Consider the following 6,470-nt stretch of genomic DNA (forward strand, 5'->3'; position numbering starts at 1 on the left):
AATTCAAATATATATGGATATTATTTATTCAGTTTGGGGACCCAAATACTTTGTTGCATTAAATGTACAATCCATTGGTGGAAGGACAGGTGAGGAAAAATAATCTGTCAGTCCTGAACCATTTGGAATTGCACAATACACTGACTCTTTAGTTAAAGGGGAATTATTGTGAAAATGTAATATAAGCTTCAGCATACTGAAATAAGAAACTTTCTAAATACAAACAATTCAATCCTGTACCATTTTTGAAATAATCACGTTTATCTTCACTATTTCTCTCTCAGCATCTGTTTCTCTTCAGTCCCTATTCATGCAGCAGATATTCATTGACAGTTAGATCCAATATATCTTATAGGCCTAGACGATCTATTAGAGCTCGCTCTATTAAAATCACCAGACATCATGTCTTTCTACATTCAGGATTTGTGCATATAATTGTATTACTTTAAAACACTTTTTTGGCGTTACTGTTCCTTTAAAGGGGTTGTTCGCCATTCACCTTTTCTTTAACTTTTAATATGGTGTAGAGAGTGATATTCTGAGACAATTTGTAATTGGTTTTAATTTTTTATTATTTGTGTTTTTTCAGTTATTTAGCTTTTTACTCCGCATCTCTACAAATTACATAGCAACCATGCATTGATTTGAATATGAGACTAGTATATGAATAGGAGAAGCACTGAATAGAAAAATGTGTAATAAAAAGTAGCAATAACAATAAATGTAAAGGTGAACCACCTCTTTAATATATACAAGCGCTTTCAAAATATGCAATTTTACACAAACATTTGGCAATAGCAAACATTTTTAAACTCTTTATCCTTTTACCCAATTCAACATTAACTCAAAAGCAAACAGAAAAAATACAGTACTGTACTGCAAAACATATGGGAGGGATGATGTAGCTTAAAACAATATGCTATATTAAGCATATTTTGTACTTCTAGTTCAGAAATATTCCTAGTGTCCTTTGGGACTGTAAGTACTATGAGCAAATTGGGCTGTGTATAGAGCTGGGTATAATTAGTAAGTGTAGTACCATATAAGAATAAAAAAAAAGAAAAATTATTTCCCCTTTGTTTTAACTGATGCTGGTTATGGTATACATGCACATGCAGACTGCAAAACTGTTTCATGATGGTGGTTGATACCATGGTCAAAAGGTTGCCATGCAGACAAGAGGATTGCTAGTGTTACTAAATTACATTTCATTCTTAAATAGTCTTTGAAAACCCGATATTTAATGGCTTAGTAAAGTAAATTAAATCCGTAGTATTTTCCCCCCAGATTGATATATGTATATTGTGTATATATTTTACTCTCATGTAGTAGTGTCATTTTAGTTTGACTTGAATGGACTAGAAGAATACCGTAGACTGAAATTTACAATTCTGACTTATGTGCACAGATATGCCAAAGCTGTATACATATAAGAGGGGGTTGCTATACGTAAATATATTTAAATATGATGGCTAATATGATGGCTTATCTTAAAATCACATATCTGATCTTCACCAAAAACCTCAATAGACAATGAAAGCAACCAAGACATTACTGCTTTATCATCTGAATGTTTTTACTTTTGTGTAAAGTTTATGTATAGTTTATGCATTTTACATTATCAATGTTGTGTTTTATGAATTGAGTAAAAATATAGGTTACTTTCTCCTTATTAAAAGGAAATTATAAAGGAGTAGATTCTTTGAAGGGGGGGGTCGTCTTAGCATTCTTATGTTCATTGTTAATATAAAAAATATTTGTGTTTCCTTTTTGTTTTCTGCTGCAGGTACACAGTTTTGTTGAATAATAGCAGGGAAAAAATTATAACACTGACAGACCTCTTCAAATTTTAAAATATTTCAATACTGTGATATATTGTTTATTAGGAATTTATATTGCTTGTTTTATTTAAATTTGGCCACACAAATAACCGACTTTATTAGTAATCTGTGCGACTACATCAGGCATAAAACAACTGATAACATAATAGGAAAATATAACTTTTCCAATAAAGTTGTTTCAAATACCAGTATTTCCTAAAGCTCCATTTACTTTATCATTCTATAAACTTGAAAAAATAATATGGTGTTATCAAACTTTAAAAGGAATAATGTACCACTAATATATGTTTTATAATTTTTTTAAGTGCTGCTTCTTTTCTTTTTTTTTTAATTAATACTACCGCCCACCTTTGCACTGCTTGGAAGTAATCGGCAATGCTCGTTGTGCCAGCGATTTGTTAGACTGTGCATGTTAATCTCTTACTGAAGCACCTACCTGTTGTAATGCCAAAGAACATCTACAGTTTTTATTCTGTCTGGCCAAGCAACACGGACTGCTTTCAAGCAGTGCAGCTGTGGCTGCTGAGACATCTTTACAAACTGAAGTGAAAGCAAAACGAGCAACAGAAGATTTTTCAATGCATGTATGGAGTTGGGTTATTTGGTTACTTATGAGCTATCTCAGACTTTACATCACCTTTAAACAAAAAAAGACAGCAAGGGGCAGATTTATCAAGGGTTGAATTGAAAATTCGAATTTTAGAGTTTTATGGTCAAAAAGTTCAAATTCGACTAGGGAGTTATTCAAATTCGATTCAAGTTTTTCTAAAAATTCGAATTCGGTTTTCGAAATGTATCATACTCTGGCCCTTTAAGAACTCAAATTCGACTATTCACCACCGAAAACTTGCTGAATTGCTGTTTTAGTCAATGGGAGATGTTTAGGGATCAATTTAGAGTTGTTTGCAGCCTTCCTGACATTCAAGTTTTTTTTCGGAGAACTCGAGTTTTTGATCCTGTTCACCCGAGTTTAAAAAGTTAATTTTAATAATAAATTTCAATTGGTTGAATTTCGAGTTTATGGGAGTTTAAAAAAAAACAAAAAAAGTGCATGAATTCGAAATTCAACCTTTGATAAATGTGCCTCCCTGTGTGAATAAGCTCATAAACTACTGTAAAGTTGACACTTTGCTACATTCTCAAAAGGACAGGCAATGTAAGTATTTCTTAAACAATAAAGCAACAGTAGGTGTGTAATATGCCTGTTTAATGGATTTCAGAATATGGTTTATTAGATTTAGAGCAATCAACTTTTATTGCATTACCCAGTTGGCTCTGACGTTGTTTCTTGGCTCTGGCGTTTTTTTTTCCGCATTATATTTAATGGGAATCATCACCCCTAACAGGGGTGTTGGGGTTCTATTTAAGCTATTTTTCTTTTCATGTGTTTGTGATTAATTTGAAATTTGACTCATTAAAAATAAAGGGTATAATGTTATTTCAATTAGTTTGGTTGTTTTTGTATGTTTGTGTTTTTGTATGTAGAGAATGATATTCTGAGACTATATTCAATTGGTTTTAATTTTGTATTAAATAAGTTTGATTTACAGATGATTTTTTTTATAGATGGGATCAGTGACCCCCCCCCCCACATTTTTTTTTTTTAAATTTTATTTATTTAATTATCAGCATACAATTCAACAAATGTAATTTCAGACACCTCTGTGTAAGAACCCTTAAAAGGTGATCTAAAACCTACTCCTACCCTGCAAAAAATAAAAATTTACTCAGTGTTCCTTTGAGTAATTTATACTTACATTTTCTGTATTTAGAGGTTTCTGAGATATCAGCGGTTTTAAATACAAACTGAAAACCAATTGCAAATTGTTTCAGAATACAATTCCCTACATCGAACAAAAAGTCTACTCAAAGGTGAACAACCCCAAACTCATTTAAATAACATTATACCCTTGCTACTTTATTTTGCTCATCGTTATCTTTCTATTCAAGCTATCTCCTATTCATATTCTGGCTCTTTATTCAAATCAATGCAAGGTTGATAGGGTAATTAGGACCCTAGCAACCAGATTGCTTAAATTGCAAACTGGAGAGCTTCTGAATAAAAAACTAAATAACTCAAAAACCATACAAAATGAAGACCAATTGTTAATTGCCTCAGAATACCACTCTCTACTTCATACCAAGGGGCCCATTTATTAAACCTCAAATTTTTAGAGGAAAAAAATAACTAATATTTCAAGATGTATTATGCTCCAAAGCTGCTAAAAATCCAAACCCGAAAATACTACAGCTAAAACCTGTCGAAATCATGTAAAAGTCAACAGCAGATGTCCCTTTGAAGATGTTTCTTGCCTTCATGATATTTGAAGGTTTTGGGCTTGTTTTCATTTGACAACCTGAATAAGTCGAGTTTTTTATACAACTCCAAAAAGTTGCATAATTTGAGAGCAGGTTTGGACTTCTGGGTGCAGGGCCCCCGCACCTCCCCTACAGGGGGCCAAAGTGTCCCAATCTTTGTACCTGCTATAAAAATTCAAGGATGTTTAGTGGGTTGACAGGCTACATCTCACACTGCTTCAGACCATTTTCTACTAAAATTCAGCAGCTAGAGCATGCACACTTGGAGCAAGATCTGGATCAGTTTCAACTGCACATGCTCAGTGTCTGCAATCTAAAAGAAAGGGTCCCAAGTGGCACCTAACAACCCCACTGTGCAAATACATTTTATCAGAAGAAAAATGGAATCCTTAATTTACTAAAATGGATGCAAATTTGCTTCATGTAATTTTTTTTTTCGAAGGGCTTTTAAACACAGGCATTTTGCCCTGCGTTCCCTTGTGATGGATCTCTACTGTGTTCCACAGTAGGGGAATGCAAGAAGAAATACAGCCAATTCTTCCAGATTGCCTTGTACTCTTTCAGGTGCATGCAAGCGCCGAACACAGGTGGAATGCAACTTGAGCCCTTAGCAAGTAGGTTTGTTTTTTTCACAGTAGACCAGAGATCCCCTAACCAGTGGCTAATGAGCAATATGTTGCCCACCAACCCCTTGGATTTGGCTCCCATTGGCCTCAAAGTATGTGCTTTTTTTAATTCCTAGCTTGGAGACACGTTTGGGGTGCATAAAAACCATATGTACTGCCAACCAGAGCCTCCTGCTGGCTGCCAGTTCTACCAAATCACAGCTCTGGTACCCCCAGGAAAATGTTCAAAGGGGCTCTAAAGGGGCTGCTATGAATTAATGCTGTGGTGCAATTCAGCAGATGTTAAATGATGTCTAAAGATTTTTAAAATGTTCCAGTGGCCAGCATATGTTTTATTGTCTGGTCATTATGGACAAGTTCAAAATTGAATTTGTAAAATCAGTAAGAAGAAAAAATGCAATTTTTTTTTTTACCAATAGATTTTCATTGACTTTCTCCTCTTCTCGCTCAATTTCTTTTTTTTCTTATCTCTTTTCTTTACATACTAAACTCTGTCCTTCCATATTTGTTCCCAGTGGTCCAGTCCGACATTGGCAATAGGTTGCCAACTCAACAATTTAATGTATTTGTTAACAGGGCCGGATTTACATAGCGGGCACCCCTAGGCCCACTGCAGTTCGTTCGCTCCCATTTCCCTTTAATTCGCTCAAATTTGATTCATGGGGACCAGAGCAATGGGGATTGGCGCACAAGAAATGTAAAAAACTCATATCTCCTGTGCATTCCCAGTGTTTCTGAAGCAATGTAGGAGTGTTTGGGCAGCATGCAGCCCCCTAAAATTCTGCCACCCTAGGCCCGGGCATTGGTGGCCTTTCCACAAATCCAGGCCTGTTTGTTAACCAAAAAGTATTTATGTATTATACTCTGAAAACTGTCAATATTTTCTGCAAGAACATTTTTGAAAAATAAACATTTTAAGCATTACATTTGTCTCTTGCATATTTATCTGCAATACTAAGTTACACTTTTGCCACCTTTGTTGTTTAGACAAATAATAGAATTGCACACATCAGTTCCATATGCTCACTCTACACAATAACATTTCTAATTTTTGTTTGGGTCCTTTATGGTTGCTATGGTGAATTGGACAGTATCAACCAGATAGCTGCTATACAAAAAGTAAAAAATTCAAAAGCCATAAAAAATTAAGACCCGTTACAGATTCACTACCTATATCCCCTGTCTATATGCTTTTCAGTATATTACAGTGATCTGGCCAATCTAGCTTGCGCTCCTCTTCAGAAAGGGCGATGATCCATTGTGTGGCGCTCGATTTCTCCTCCCTGCCTTCTATAGGAGATAGCAAGGGTGGAAAAACGTGCGACACACGATGGATCGTCGCCCTGTCTCCGTTTCTAAAGAGGAGTGCAAGCGGAGAATTGGAAAGTTATTTATTAATAAAGAATTTAAAGTTAAAAGTGTCTTGGTGTTCTTTTTCGTTAAGTAGAAACAAATTTTTGTAAAAACATTTTTTTATGTTACTGGTCCTTTAAGAATGTTGTAGAAGCCCTTTTTCACTAAATGCTCACGGGGCATGCGCACAGGCCTCTTGACCCAGCTTAATGCTCACAGAGTATGTGCATATCTAACTGACAGAAAATGTTAAAAACTTGGGGGAATAGTAACCTGGGGAGTGGGTTCAGTTAACAAGTAGGCAAATGGGACACAGTATTTTTTGCAAGAA

Source organism: Xenopus laevis, chromosome 1S, assembly GCF_017654675.1.
Source record: "Xenopus laevis strain J_2021 chromosome 1S, Xenopus_laevis_v10.1, whole genome shotgun sequence".
Lineage (NCBI taxonomy): Eukaryota > Metazoa > Chordata > Amphibia > Anura > Pipidae > Xenopus > Xenopus laevis.